Consider the following 17185-nt stretch of genomic DNA (forward strand, 5'->3'; position numbering starts at 1 on the left):
ATTTCTAGATAGACTTTTGTTTAATGGTTCTTTTTTAAATGTTATTTTTAGTTTGTAAAGGAAAGGTAGTCATTATTTTATGTAATATGTCTTATAAAAACATATACTAGTAGTTGGATATGTATAGTCTCTACTAACTAGTGTTTGTATGCCTTTTGTAATATGTCATATGAATGAAAAAGAGCTTTTGTTGAACCTTAACTTTTTCTCTAAAGTTTCAAATACTAACAATACCATCACCATCAGCATCACCCATCTCTGTTGGATCAACCTGAACAGATACCAACATGGAAGAAAGTGACTTGTTCCACCTGAAAGTCTCTTCCTTTGCAGTATCATTTACTAAGACATGTATTTTTTCTTTCTATAATCGTCCATTATGATAAAGATATTGTTTTATTTTCTACAGTTAATGTAGGAGATAAATATATGGTAGCAAAAAAAAGAAAAAAAGTAATTATAATTGTAATTCAGATAAAGTATCAATTTTATTTGTATTTAATTTCACAACTCAAGGATATCAATTTAACAATTAAAATGTGTATTAAGTTTGGATAAATAAAGATCATCAAGCCTCTAAAATTTTAGAAAATTTTGATGAACAACTATATGGGACCATTATGATTTTGCACTTCTTGCTTACCTGTTAGGCTAGTACTTTTGATTTAAAAGCACTCAAATAGGTATAAATCCTCAACTAGAAAGATTCATTTATATAAGAAATACTACTCATTGAACTATAGATTATGACATTCTAAGTGTGAAATGTAGAGCCATTGAGAAAATAAATAGTCATTTTTATAAATATTTACTCAAAAATGACTATTGCAGTTGGGAATTCCTGCCTCTGAATTTTTCTTATGAGCACTTCCATGAGATGCCATGGCTTTTCTCACTTGCCAACACAGACTGAATTATCAAGTTCCCCTCAATCTTAACAAGTGTATCATTCCTCGGGACATAAAAAGAGGCTGCCATAGGATCACTAGCTAAATCCACGTAAAAAAACACATCTGAAGCCTTATTAGTATTTTGCTGATTGCTTTCACCCTGACCTCCCCGGCCACATAGTGAACTCTGATCTATTCCATCGCATTTCCCAGAATAATCAGTCCCATTACTGGGCTCGTTAATAGTCAAAACTCTTCCATGATGTTTTAGAAAAACTCACTCACAAGAATCCCCACTCATAAATGGTTCCTTCATACCTCCATATCTCACTTTCAATAAAGGAACCAACCTACCAAAGAGAAGCATGAAGAACAACACACCAAGCAAGTTAAGACTAGCAACCTTCTTTATTTTCACCTCATTCTTCTTATTTTTTATCCACCTTCTTGCTACTTATTGGCGCAGGCGCTACTGCATGTTGTTTCAACTTTGGAATGGGAACCAATGGAACTTTTGATCCTCGTCGTTTCATCATATAACGGTGTGTATATGACATCCATAGAGGGGGATGAGGATACATCCCGGGGTTGGTGGCACATGAGGAGGTACACCAGGTTCTCCAAGTTGTGCCTTTGGAGTTACATTTTCTTCCATTTCATAGGACATCTTTGCATTCAAATGTTGAATTGTTGAATGAAGTATTATATATTAAGCCTCTAACTTCTCAACAGAATGTTTTTTTTCTATGCCTTCACAAGTGAACACTTTCCTTATTTCTAATTAATCTAGCCATACTCTCTTCCTCCTCATCATTATTAACATTGTCACTCAAGGAAAATATAGTGGATTTTTTATGTTTGCTTACATTAGTAGAGTCTTCACTATCCTTTTTTCCTTTTCAACAAATAGCTACAGTTACTTATATTGGCATTGAGTTTATTTTCTAAAACTCCACCTTTTACTGAATTATTTCCTAAATTTGAAGAAGAATTTACCAATTTGTTCGAATCTGACAAATTATTCATCCTTTTTGTGAGATTGGAACTACAATTCAGAGATGGCACATTCAAGTACCTAGAGACATCGGTAGAAACCTGGTGCAACGAAACAGGCACTTCATCCAAAACTCCAGATATGCTCCAACTATGAACTAGCCTCGGTGATGACATGTCTATAACCATCATACCTCCCACTACCTGATTGCCAGCAAAATTGCTCATTTCCTCCGATGTCAACTTAACATTTCGAGCATAATAGCTAAAATTTCCAATCAATTCATTCCCAACTTGACAAAAGCAATTAGCGTCCATCTGGACTGGGTTCGAGCCCGGAGCTTCCCCAAGACAATTTCCCAAGGTTGACTTGAATATCCAAAACAATCGTCAAAACTCTCCATCAGTTGACTCACAAGTTTACCAATATTATTTGGGTGAATTTGATCTGATTCAAAACCTGGCTCTGACCCAAGATAGTCATGGAGGTAATTAGGCATTTGAAACGCATCATCATCCATAGGTTTTTGAAAAATATCATCAAATGACGCAGTAAAAAAGATGTCATCAACCAAGAAATAAATGTTCCAAAATTTAATAGAAAATTATTAACGTTTTCTGCGTATGTTGTAGTCATGTGTAGGGTATAAAAAGTACGGTCAATCATGTCAGGCCTCGAGCTACCCCCGAGACGCGGACACGGGACCTAGGATCACAAGTGACCCCAAGCTAACCCTATTGGAATGGCATGAGCATACTAAGAACGATAATAACTGATGCGGAAGCTAAATCATGAAAACGAAAGTAATGGGGAATGCCCATATACTAAAATTGAATATATCAAATCTGAGAGTTCATTACAAAAGAAACAGCAAACTCAAATACTAAGTTGAATCTAACTATGTCTGAAATAAACCTCTAAACTGACTAGAAATGTTGGGACATGCCCCAACTAGATCTAGCAAAATTGAAACTAAAAGACAAAAAGCGATAAACATAAAACATGTCACTAGTCCTTGAAAAATGAGGACTTACCACTGATGTTGCTGAACTGAAGATCAGGAACCGATCCAAGCATTATCTGACTGATGGAGACCTGAACCTACATCATGAGAAGATGTACCACAATATATGCATCAGTACTTGAAAGGTACTGAGCATGCAGGATAGAATAAAGCTGAAATAACATATAACTGAACAAAGCAAATAAACAATGATATAATCTGGACGTGATATAGATGTTGAATACTAAACTATCTGAATGCAAAGACCAAGTTCATAACATGTTAAAACTGAAATACTAACTGTACTGAAATGGTCAATGCAATAAAGTCTGACTAAATTGTGGGAGCTACTAATAACCAATAATAAAACCACATGAGCTAAACGTGGAGTCCGATGTCTACGCCCCATCGAGAGGACCCAATATACCCTACCAGAGGTATGGAGGCATGGTGGAGTGATCACTGAAATGATGTCCACAGAGGGGAATTACAACCTACGTGGCTAGTAATTCTGAACCCTAGTCCAACTCGGTATTATACTACTCCTAATAGATTAAGTGATTATCACATTTATGACTGAAGTTCTGTAATATACTGGATAGCTCAACCTGACATGCAAACTGTGAATGTGCAATAACAATCTCATAATGACACATTCATATATTAAGGCATGTATATCTAGAATAACTAAATTAACTGAATTATTTGATATAGCATGTGTAATTGAAGAACTAAATAAATACATAGTTGGGGTTCTGGAATTCATCCAATAAACTGGGTAATAACATAATAATCTGATTTGGATCATTCTAACACCCAAAACCCAATAATTCTAACATTCAAGAAACCCTAGGTCTAGATGATATTGAGGGAATCAAGATTCTGACTGAAAACTCGAGACCCAATGGCTGAAATGAACCCACTAGTGAAATCCTACATACCTGGTAACGAATTCTACCAAGAAATCTTTTGATTTCGCGGTTGTAACTGATGAAAACTTGTTGCGTTCATAGAGCTAGGGTTGGTAGACTATTTCTCCTTTCTTACTCTAATTTTCTATGTTTTGATTAATGATTTGACTTAGGTTTTTTCTAGTTATGTTTCTAGGATGAAACTGACCAAAATGACAAATTTAAGGTTAAAATGACGAGGTTTAAAAGTCTAACGAAAAAGGAAAAGACCGAAATACCCCTAGCTTAAAGCTGTAGATGGACTGATCACGACTATCTTTACATACCATGAAAGGGACCACGGACCGTGAAGTCTGTCGTGATCTAACAGTTAGACTGAAATTCTAAGGGTTCTGGTTCACGGGTGTTACCACGGTTTGTGTGAAGTACCACAGATCGTGAAGTCGTTTGTGGTCTTCACTTGGGCTGTGGTCTGGAAGCTAAGTCCTAGGGGTCTACTGGTTAAGTCTCCACGGGCCTCCGACGGCCCGTGTGAAGGACCACGAACCGTGAAGTCGTCTATGGTCTTCACTTAGGCTGAGGGTGTGAAGGGACTGGTGAGGGGACTCAATGGAAAGGCTTTCACGGACGCTACTACGGCCTGTGTAGAGGACCACGGACCGTGAAGGTCCTCATGGTCCTCACTTAGGGTTTTGGTGGTTTGAGGCTAGGCCTGTTCATTTTTAAGGCATGACCACGGGTGGGTCTACGGACCGTGAACCCTCTCACGGTCTGTGAACCATGGTCCACTGCACCTGTTAATTTTCTGTATTTTTTTTGGGTCTGAATTTTTAGGCATTACAAATCATTTAAAAGAGTATTCTAGTATCCATACATGCTCTTATTGGTAAAATACACATAACCAACTATTGGAACAACCTTACAAATTTATTTTTTGAAAATTTAAGAATCTTAATTTTTATTTCTAAGATATGATATCTACAAAATCGAATAGATCAATCTTAACAATCTCGAAAAATAAAACTACAAAATAAAAGTAATTGTATGTTTCCTCTCTATTCCTAAACTGGCTCTCTCTAAATTGCGATCAATTGCTTAAAAATTATAGATATGGCCGATCCATCAGTAGTGGAAAAAGTGAACCTCATCGGGGACTTCGATGGTCTTGTAGTTCCACCTCTTGACCATACTTTCAAAAAATATCAAGAATATATTGAGGATTTCTCGCTGAAATTTCGGAACGTTAATTTCTCAATTCATGACATCATTAATGATGCATCATTCAATGATTTTCTTTGAAACCCTACCGATGATGATGTGTTTGAAATGCCTAGATATGTTTCTAACTATCTCGAGTCAGATCCAGGTTTGGACTCGGCTTAGATGGAACCGAATAACTTTGGTCAACCTGGGAGATGGGGAGTTTTGATTATGCTTCTAGAACCTTCAAGTCAGCCTCAAGAGTTTGTCAAGAGGAAGCTCTGGGATCGAACTCGCTCCACATGGACCCTAATTGCTTTAGTCAACATGGGGAATGAATTTATTAGGAATTTTAGCAATTCTTCTACAAATGTCAAGTTGATGTCGGAAGAAATGAGCAATTTTGCAGTACTCGGGAAGCGGGAAATGTAATCATTGGGGATACTTTATAGTTGGAGCAACTCGGAAGTGTTGGATGAAGTGTCTCCGTTGTCGCACCATGTTTCTACCAACTCTTCGTGTCACGCTTTGAGCTACCGTCGAGACGCAGACACGGGACCTAGGATCACAATTGACCCCAAGCTAACGTTGCTGGTATGACATGAGCATACTAAGAACTATAATAACTGATGCGGAAGCTAAATCGTGAAAATCAAAGTAATTGGTAATACCCATATACTAAAACTAAATATATGAAATCTGAGTGTATAATACAAAAGAAACATCAAACTCAAATACTAAGTTGAATCTAACTATGTCTGAAATAAGCCTCTAAACTAACTAGAAGTGTTAGGACATGCCCCAACTAGATCTAGCAACACTAAAACTAAAAGACTAAAAGCGATAAACATAAAACATGTCACTAGTCCTCGAAGAATCAGGACTCACCACTGATGCTGCTGAACTGGAGATCCAAAACCGATCTAAGCATGATCTGGATGCTAAGAACCTAAGCCTACATCACGAGAAGATCTAGCGCAAAGTATGTGTCAGTACTTGAAAGGTACTGAGCATGCAGGATAGAGAAAAACTGAAATGAACATATAACTGAACAAGCAATAAAGAAATAATATAATCTAAACATGATAAAGAAACTAAATACTTAGCTAACTGAATGCAATGACCATTTTATAACATGTTGAAACTGAATACTAAATTTTACTAAAATGTGGTCAATACAATGAAATCTGACTAAACTGTGGGAGTTACTAATAACCGTTAAAAAAACCACATGAGCTAAATGTAGAGTCCGATGTATACGCCTCATTGAGAGGACCCAATATATCCTGCCAGAGGTATAGAGGAATGTTGGCATGATCACTGAAATGATGCCCACAAAGGGGACTTACAACCTACGTGGCTAGTAGTTCTGGGACTATTTGGGTACGTTGAACCCTAGTCCAACTCAGTATTATGCTACTCCTAATAGATTAAATGATGAACATATTTATGACTGAAGTTCTGTAATATACTGGTAATATACCGTGAGTTTACAATATATTTAATACATTTCACTTAAGAGTTGTGTGTGTCTAGGGCCATTTTGTATTTGTTTTTATGTATTATTCTCATGTTTGCAGGAAATATGTTCAGACGTGGAAACTGAGAGACGCAGCTCAAGGATGTGCAGAAAAGGGCATCTACGGAGGTGATCCACAGACCGTAGGTCCATTCACGCTCCGTAGATTGGTATTGTAGATGAGTAGGCAAGGCTTGAAGGAAAATCAGAGAATTCTTGACCAAGTGTGGAACCACAGTTGTAATCGACGGACCGTACTGCTAATCCGTCAAATGATTCAGAGAGGGGTTCTAGTACCTGATTTTGAAGATTTTAAGTATGGAGCTACGGAGGAAGATCCATGGGCCGTAGATCAATCTACGGTCTGTACTGGTGCTCCGTCATTTGATTTAGAGATTTGAAGATTTTGAAGTTAGAAATTTGCCCAAGTCTTGAGTCACGGAAGGGACTTATGGACCGTAGATCAACCCACGGTCCATAGGTCAGTATAGTCGATCGAAACTTCCTTATTTCATTTCCTTTTTAGTTAGGACTTATTTTTCTATATATAAGGCATAGAAACCTCGTTTTTGGGGGTTAGACTTCATTACTTTTATTCTATTTTTTTGCTTTGGAGATTAACTTACAACTTTAGCAATTCTTAATTTCCTAAACATGTTTTGGTTATTTTTACTTTGAAATTCAAGTTGAAATTATGGGATTATTCTACTCTACTACATAGGTTCATGATTTATTCTTTAGACATTATGAATTGTTTTCTTGTGAACATGGGTAACTAAATCCACAACTAGGGTTGTGGGAACCATGAGCGATTAACGAAGTATGAATAATAACTAAGTAATTCCCGAATAGTGTTTTGAATGCATTGATAATTCTTTCATCTAGAAATCTTTTTAACGGTGCGCGACGTTAGAACTCGCCTTGTTGCTACTTGCCGGACCAAGGAGGTATATAATAGGAAAAGAATTATCAACATAGATTTAGTGTGATACTATCTAATAGAATTAATGTCGATTGGTGCGAGGGTGAAAACCAAGCCATACATCGATGTGACGTCTAATATGAGGTAATGGTAAGGGTTAGTAAATTATACACACGTAGCCGGACCAAGGTGCGGGGTGAAATTCTCTAGATGCCGGACCAAGAATTTAGAGGTACATAACTTATTGCTTTGCATGTAAATTGTAGGAAAGGATTGCTATTACTAGGATTACGGAGTTATGAGCTTATAGGGAACACGTACGCCCTAGTTTCTTTCTCAATTTGATAACAACAAAAGTTTGAATCTTGCTTACTAACTACTTTCATAATTTCCAAAATTAGTTACACAAATCCCCCCTTTTTCTTATTTGACTCAGAAATACATTGGCTAAACGAATATAATGGTTATTGAACTTAAGTCTAAACCATATTCCTCGTGGGATCGACCCCAACCTACAAGTTGGGTTCTTTACATGATAATGATCGCTTATGCTTCTGAAAAGAGGTGTAATTTGAGCATATCAAATTTTGGCGCCGCTGCCAGGGAATAAGGCTTTTAGATTAAGTTTAATTGCATTATTGAACTTTAGTAAAATATTTCCTACTTTTACTTTTTCTTTTGTTTTTGTCTCTCTCAAGGTCTTATTCTAGTTTATGTCATGTACACGGAGCCAAGGCGAACCACTTACTCCCTACGATCCCGAACTGAATAGAACTTTGCGGAGAATGAATAATCAAGGAGTTTCGATTAACCCAATCGGGGGAGAGTTAGGTGAAGGTGTTGGATTGCAACCTCCGAGGGTAATTGATGCGAATAATCATGCTCTAGTTGAGAATAGATTGGGAGATGCACTGAGGGCACAGGGACCACAAGGACCACGTCTACATGAAAATTTCAGGGTCAACCTTAATATTGTCGATTCTGATGGACCACTTGTCCTACTGCCCCTACCTTAGGGGTATACATTTGTGGTAACCAGTAGCTTGATGTAGATGCTTACAACGAGAGGCTTGTTTGCGGGGTTACCAGCGGATGTCCACATGCTCACATAGCCAAACTTAATCATGTCTGCAAAGGTTTTATAGGTCGAACGGATTAGGATATGAACGTCATTGGGTTGTGTGTGTTCCCTCTATCATTGACCGGAGATGCTGCGGTGTGGTTCAATGACCTCCCTTACAACTCAATCTATACATGGGAGCAGTTGACAGAGGTTTGTTTAGCAATATTCTTTCTAGTGTCCAAGAAGTTGAACAAGAAGGATAAACTCAACAACTTTGTAGCATTACTTGGAGAGTCTGTGAGTAGTTCTTGGGATAGGTTCACTGCCTTCATGAGGGGTGTCTCGAATTACCGTATTGATAATGAGTCACTGAAGGAGTACTTTTACCGAGGACAAGATGATAATGGTAAGGCAATGCTCGATACTATTGTAGGAGGTTTGTACGGTGAATGCACTTTTGCACAAATTACAGAGAAAATGGAGAAGATATCTCGAAATAATAAATCTTGGAGTACTGAAAGGCAGACACTAGGAGGAACACATTTATCGTTCAAGCTACAAACAGCCAGCCCGCATATGAGATTCGTGAGGAGATGTCACAGATGAGAACTGAACTAGGGTTGGTGTTAAAGCATGTGACTGGAGGAGCGGAGAAGGTAAATGTTGTGAACTATTTGACTAGGACTCCACCACCAGCAGAGGAGTATTATTTTGAAAAGGATGCTTATACAGTGAATGAGCAGACAGGGGGTTTCCGACCAAACGCCCAAGGTTCCACTACGGATAATTGGTGCCAAGGTCAAGGAAACCAAGGTCGAAACTATGGAAACTACAACTGAGAGGGTCAATATGTACGGGATGGGAACTTCAATCACGACAACAACTATAACTGGAACAACTATGGCAACAGAAATGATCGGATTGGACTTTATGTTCCCCCTCAATATTGGGAATCTGGTCCTAGGGAAGCTGGAAGTAATATGTCACGTATTGAGGATATGATGTAGAAAATGATGAGGAGGTTTGACATGATTGATGAGAATTTGAAAGAGATGTGAAATGACTTGTCTAGTATTAGTCAAAAAGTTACCACCCACACAGTGTCGATCAAGCATCTTAAGCTATAGATGACTCAGTTGTCAACTACATTAAACCTACATCAACCTGGCACTCTTCCTAGTAATACCAACAATCCAAAGAATTATGGGCATTGTATGGCAGTCACTACTCGAGGGGGTAAGCAAACCATAGATCCACCTATGTTGTCTGGGTGGAAATTGAGTATAGTAAAGACGATAATGCAGTCGAGGTAAGTGGAGAGTCCGAGAATGCGACAGAGAAAGAAGTGGAGGTAACTCACAAAGTTGTCCCCATACTTAGACATCCACCTCCCTTCCCACAGAGGTTAGTGAAGAAGACTGAAGAAGGCAAATACCGCAGGTTTATTAGCATGTTAAAGCAGCTTTCAATCAATGTTCCGTTGATAAAGGCTTTGGGGAAAATGTCTGGGTATGCAAAATTTATGAAGGACATGGTGACAAAGAAGAGGGCAGTGAGCTTCGAAGATGATGATCTATTGCAACATTGTAGTGCTATTGCTACAAGGTCCCTTGTGCAGAAAAATGAGGATCCTGGTGCCTTCAATATTCCATGTACTATCGGGTTGTTGCATTTTGCTAAGGCATTGTGTGATCTTGGTGCTAGCATAAATCTGATGCCATTGTTTATTTACAAGAAATTAGGTATGGGAGATCCAAAACCGACTGCGATGCTGTTGCTCATGGCCGATAGAACTGTGAAGAGGCACATTGGTGTGCTCCATGATGTACTAGTAAAACTGGAGTCGTTCATCTTTCTGGCAGATTTTGTGATTCTTGATTGTGAGGTCGATTTTGAGGTTGCCATCATTCTAGGGAGACCATTCCTTGCCACTGGTCGCGCCTTAGTTGATATGGAAAAGGGGCAGATGAAGTTTAGACTGAATAATGAAAAGGCAACTTTCAATAGATGGAGGTTTATAAAGCAGAGTAGTGAGCTCCAATCAGTATCTGTGATAACATATAGAGCTGAGAGTGGGTCTAAGGTGCAGATTGAAGAAAGACTGGGTGTTGATGCACTAGCAGCGGTTATGATAAACTTTGAGAGTGATGGTATTGAAGAGTATGATGATTTAGTCACCACAGTTGAAAGGTGTGAATATCGTTCGAAACCAAAGAAGCTGGAGTTAGACATGAAAAATCGTGAGTCCCCACCCACAAGACCATTTGTTGAGGAGGCACAAAAATTGGAGCTTAAGGCTCTACCATCACATTTGAGGTACGTATTCGTGGGAAAAGATAAGACTTTACTAGTCATCATTGCGGCAGTTTTGAATGGGCAACAAGTAAAGTGTTTGGTTTCTGTTTGAAAGAGGTTCAAGCAAGGTATTGGGTGGACTATTCCAGACATTATTGGGATTCTTTGTGGTATCTGTTCTCATAAAATCCAACTCATGCCAGATCACAAGTATAGTATTGAGCACCAGAGAAGATTAAATCCTCCTATGCAAGAGGTAGTTAAAAAGAAGATCATCAAGTGGTTGGATGTTGGAGTTATCTATCCCATTGCAGATAGCAGTTGGGTGTGTCATGTTCAATGTGTGCCCAAGAAAGGTGGGATTAATGTGTTTCCTAATGAGATAAACGAGCTTGTTCCGATACGGCCCATGACTTGATGGAGAGTCTGCATGGACTACCGGAAGCTAAATACTTGGACAGAAAAAGACTATTTCCCTATGCCATAAATGGATCAGATGTTGGATAAACTTGTAGGTAAGGGTTGGTATTGTTTTCTTGATAGTTATTCGAGCTACATTCAGATTTTTATAGCCCCGGAGAACCAAGAGAAGACCACCTTCACTTGCCCTTATGGGACTTTTACCTTCAAACAGATGCCATTTGGGTTGTGCAATGCTCCAGCGACCTTCCAGCGTTGTATGATGTTGATATTCTCTGATATGGTGAAGGACACTATTGAGGTACTTATGGATGATTTCTCTGTGGTAGGTGACTCTTTTGATCGATGTATGGATCATTTGGCTGAGTTGCTTAAAAGGTGTGAAGACTGCAATCTGGTGCTAAATTGGGAGAAGTGCCACTTTTTGGTGAAAGAAGAGATAGTTCTAGGTCATCTAATTTCCGAGAAGGGCATTGAGGTTGATAGAGCAAAAGTAGAGGTAATAGAAAAGCTTCCACCACCTATCTCTGTAAAAGGTGTTAGAAGTTTTCTTGGGCATGCAGGTTTCTATAGGAGGTTCATCAAGGACTTCTCTCAAATTGCACATCCATTGTGCAAACTGCTCAAAAAGGAGTATAAGTTTGATTTTGATGATGCTTGTCTGAGAGCATTAGGGGAGTTGAAGGAGAAGTTGGTTAATGCACCTATCATTATTTCACTGGATTGGGGAAAATCGTTTGAGGTAATATGCGATGCAAGTGGAGTGGCGCTTGGTGTAGTATTAGGACAGTGGAGAGAGAAAATTCTTCATCATATTTACTATGCTAGCAAAGCTATAAATGTGGCGCAGAAGAATTATATTGTGACTGAACAAGAACTTTTTACGGTGGTTTTCGCATTCGAGAAATTTCGATCCTACTTGCTTGGTACTAAGGTCATAGTGCATACTGACCATTCTGCATTGAGGTATTTGAAGGTGAAGAAGGATGCAAAACCGTGGTTGATTAGATAGGTATTGTTGCTGCAAAAGTTTGATTTCATGGTAAAAGATAGAAAGGGGACCAAAAATCAAGTTGCCGATCACTTGTCTAGATTAGAGGAAGAGGCTATACTAAAGCTTGGTGATAGGGCTGAAATTAATGATGCTTTTTCAGATGAACAGGTATTGGCTACTTCTCATGATTTGATTCCTTGGTTCGCAGACTTTGCTAATTATTTGGCAAGCGATTTGGTGCCCCCGGATTTGTCTTTTCACCAAAGGAAAAGGTTTATGCATGATGTGAAGAAATTCTTTTGGGATGAGCCTTACTTGTATCGTAGTTGTGCTGATGGGATTATTCGTCGCTGTGTGCCCGAGGTGGAGATGTTGAGTATACTTGAGGCGTGTCATTCATTGCTGTTGGTGGGCATCATAGTGGTATTCGGACTGCGCATAAGATTTTGCAGTGTGGGTACTACTGGCCTACCATCCACCAAGATGTTCACGATTTCGCCAAGTCTTGTGATCGTTGCCAAAGAGAAGGAGGGTTTCAAAGAGGCAAGTGTTTCATATGAATCCTATATTGGTGATAGAGTTGTTTGATGTATGGGGGATTGATTTTATGTGTCCATTTGTGATTTCACATTGGATGAAGTATATTCTTGTTGCGGTTGATTAAATATCAAAGTGGGTGGAAACAGTTGCACTCCCCAACAATGAAGGTAAAAGTGTCACCACATTCTTGAAAAAGAATTTCTCTAGATTTGGTACACCGAGGGCTATTATCAGTGATGTAGGTTCCCACTTTTGTAATAAGTTATTCAAGGCGCTACTTGAGAAATATGGTGTCCGCCACAATGTTGCCACTCCTTACAATCCACAGACTAGTGGGCAAGTTGAAGTATCTAAGAGAGAGATCAAATAGATTTTCGCGAAGACTGTGAATGCTAATAGAATGGATTGGTCAAGGAAGCTTGATGATGCTCTATGGGCCTATCGCACTGCCAACAAGACTCCCATAGGTATGTCTCCTTACCAACTTGTATATGGGAAGTCTTGCCATTTACCGGTACAGCTAGAGCATAAGGCTATGTGGGCGATGAAGAAACTAAATTTGGATTGGGGTGACGCATCTAATCAAAGAATGAATGACTTGAATATGCTTGATGAGTTTCGTCTAAAAGTTTATGAAAGTTTAGCCTTGTACAAAGAGAAGATGAAAAGGTATCATCATCAAAGAAATAAAAAGCAAGAATTTGTGGTGGGTGATCTTGTGCTTCTATTCAACTCTAGGTTGCGCTTGTTTCCGGGCAAACTCAAGTCCAAATGGACTGGGCCAGTTTTGCTCACAAAAGTTCTCCCCCATAAAGCGGTTGAGCTTGAGAATAGTGAATGAACAAGGTTCATAGTTAACGGGCAAAAGATTAAGATTTATATGGCAAACGCAGAAAGTGTGCAAGAAGTTGTTGAGGCCTACTATCTTGATGAACTCTGAGTAATCAATAGGCCTGTGTTGTGTCGCGACATTAAATCAAGCGCTACTTGGGAGGCAATCCAAGATGTACAATCTAGACAACTATAGTTCTTTCTTTTCAGTTTAGTAGTTTTGTTTGTTTAGTTGCCTTTCTATATTCCTTTTCTCTTGGTTAGTGTTGGCTAGATATAGCATAGAGTCCGTGTCTAAAAAGTGTCCAGAAAATGTATAAAGAAAGGCCTAATGGGTGCTACATGTGTAGGGACAAAAAGCAAAATCTGCAAAAAAAAAAAAAGTCTGGTGCAGAGGTCTACGGACCCCATCGAAGGTCTGTGGTTCATTCCACAGACCGTGAATGGTGTCTGTCGATCCCCAGGTAAGATTCCTGAATTTTTAAAAGTGCAAGTGTGATCTACGGTCCTTATCTATGGACCGTAGATAGTCCCACGGACTGTAGATGGGGTCTCGTGGGTCCAAACCCTAGTCTGCCTGACCCGACCTGGACATCGTTTAAATGGAAACCTTTTTTTTTCAAATCATTCCCATTTCCATCATTTATACTCCCAAACCGTTTCTACACCCCTCTAATTACTCCAATCACTCCATATTACCATAAATCCACCATCAATTACCACATATTCATCCTCCCATTTCACAAAGCACTCCCTTATCCCACAACTCTATCCCATTCCCCATTTTCAAAGGTGCAGTGTCTGGGTTCGGTGCGAAAGGCGAGCAAAAGGTTGTCGAAAGTCTCGAGTCATCACACAATCACCTCATTCCCATTGCTTGTAAGGTAATAGACTTTCCTTTCACTATGAATTTCGATTCAGTGATTGATTATAGAAAGCCCAGAATTGGGTCTTGACCTTGGTTAGTTGATTCTATGTAAATGCATGCTAAACTAGAACTACAAACACCCTTGGGACGATAGATAGTGATTGTGTGACTTTATAATGTATAAAACTAGTGTAATGAGAGTCTACATGCAAGTTTCGACTTAGGGTTCCTAATTTGTTGTGCAATTCCTGTGAATTTAGTAATCGAAACCCTTAGAATGATGAACTAGCATAATTTCTGTTGAAATGCATGATTAGATTAAGTGACATTGTTGAAATTGGTGAAATTGGGGTCAACATGAAGGATGCCGAAAACCTGGCACAAATCTCATCCACGTGACCACGTCTACAGACCGTAGGTCAATCTACGGACCGTAGATCAGGTCCATGGTTGGTGACACATGAAAATTTAACCAAGTATGGAACCACGGAAGTGGACTACAGTCCGTAGATCAATCTACGGATCATTCTACACATCTATGATTCCCATCATAGACCAACTTTTTGGTACCTCTGATCTACGAAAGGGATCCATGGACCGTAGGTCAGCCTACGGACTTTAGATACCCACCGTAGGTGGCCACTGAAGCCGCTGTCTAAATTTTTTTCTGTTTTTCATTTTTATTCGTTCTTAGTTCTAAAATCTTTTCGAGTGTGTTATAACTTTATTTTGGTACTAATTAGACATCCACAGGTACCATGGCGCCTAAGAAGCAAGTGACTTACTCCAAAAGGGGCAAATCAAAATACGTGCAGCCTACTTTTAGGCTGATTGATGAAGACACGAATGCATAAAAGGATCCAGCATATGTTCCACCATCCATGAGGACATCCCCTACTACACCTCGGGCTACCCAAAATACATCCCGGTAGGTGGTCATCAACGTAGTCACTGTCTTCCGGTCTGATGAGGAGAACACACTGATCGGTTCACTGGCTGGTTCTGCTTCCGGTACTGAGGCTGGTTCTACTTTCGGTTTTGCTTCTAGCTCTTAGCCCGCCCATGCTTTCGGCTTCAGTTCTGGATCCACCACAGGCTCAGGGTCACATGACAAAGCTGCTCGTCTGATGAGGCCACTAGTTCGGCAAAAGTCCCGGTGCCACAAAGCTACGACTATGATCCGGTGGCTGGGGAGCCAAAGAAATGGTGTATTGAGAGGCAATGGTAAATCTATCGGAATGCCAGAATGCGGATTAAGAAAGAGAAGATGGCCCGACTTATTACTGAAAAGCGTAGAGTCCTCACGGGGAGTTTACACACTATTCTCGACATCCACCGACTTTTTCAGCTTCACAAGTGCGATTGGATGTCTCGAGAACCTGAGACTTATAGCAAGGAGATTGTGCGGGAGTTCTATGCCTCCTATGCGGCCACTCTCCGATGTTCGATTGACAAGAGGTCCAAGCCTACAGCCCAGGACCCTCTCACTACTTCTATGGTCCGAGGTTTTCCAGTGGACATATCACATACCACCATCAACTGATTCTTCTACGACCCTGTGCCCTGATCACACTCTGGCACTCAACACGGCCGAATATGATTACAGATAGGATGTTGTGAAAAGTGGAACCTTCACGCGTAATGTCGAACGGAGGAAGGTTGTCCTACTGTAGTTGACTAGGAATATAGCTGTAGATGGAAAGCGTGCGGAGTGGGTTAGCTCACCCCGCTTGGGTATTCAAAAGGTGACCTTGAATTTGCTGGCCAAGTTTTTTGGTTGTTGGTGCGGAACATAGTATCGCTCACAAAGGCCAAAAATGTACTTACATGGGATAAAGCAGTAATGGTGGCAGCATTAGTAGTTAGGTTCGAGATCGACTTCACCCGCATGCTGCTGGCAAGGATTCATGAGAGGGCGTTCAAGACCTCCACTACTTACCCTTTTCCGTGCCTTAATTTTCATCTATGCAGCGACTCTGGCATGACGATCTAGCATTGCGACAAATTGATACAGGCAACGGGGACCCTAGATATTGGCCAGATTTGGGACGAGGCAAATGTAGCAGTACCTCGCAGAGGGCCGCGGATCGATGTGCCAATGGGTACTGATTTAGTAGTTGTTGTTGAGCAGATGTAGGGTGATGAGCCTACCCCTCCAGCCCACACTAATGATTCCCCAGCTTTCTTTTCTCAGGCCGCTAGTCAGGCCCCGAGCTCATCTAGAGACACCCCACTTTCTGGAGCCTCTATTGTGCCGTTAGCTCGGGTTTAGAAATTGGAGGCATAGATGGCCACACTACTTCACTATGTGAAGCCTTGGATGTAGTAGTCCATTACAGATTCCGAGGCTAGGATGGAGAAGAGGATGGAAACCATGATGGATCAGAAGGTTCAGGCAGTTTATAAGTACCTGGATGCCTTCAAGTTGAGAATACTTGCACGGCCAGCCCCGATCACAGATTTTTCCTTCATTCAGACTCAGTTGGATAGTCTACGGGCTGACATTGATTCCATCCTTGTTGCACCCACATATGAGCCTGAATCTGCACCCAGTGCATTAGCTGATGATACCGTACTGGATGCTCTATTCAGCGAGGATATAGATGCGCAACCCGAGCCCACCCGTGCTTGTGGGAAGAGGCACCGCTCTAGTCAATATTCTGATACTACTGAGGAGGCCCGAGGAGTTACGCCAGCAAAAGGTTCGTGAGAGTGCACGTGGGGCTTTCAGTTTT

General features: G+C 40.1%; 1 pseudogene; it reads right to left on the bottom strand.

Annotated features, from left to right (window-relative positions):
• Nucleotides 1–812: 812 nt before the first annotated feature.
• On the bottom strand, nt 813–2476 carry LOC125855868 (bZIP transcription factor 17-like; annotated as a pseudogene).
• Between the last annotated feature and the right edge of the window lie 14709 nt (nt 2477–17185).

Source organism: Solanum stenotomum, chromosome 2 (assembly GCF_019186545.1).
Source record: "Solanum stenotomum isolate F172 chromosome 2, ASM1918654v1, whole genome shotgun sequence".
Taxonomy (NCBI): Eukaryota; Viridiplantae; Streptophyta; class Magnoliopsida; order Solanales; family Solanaceae; genus Solanum; species Solanum stenotomum.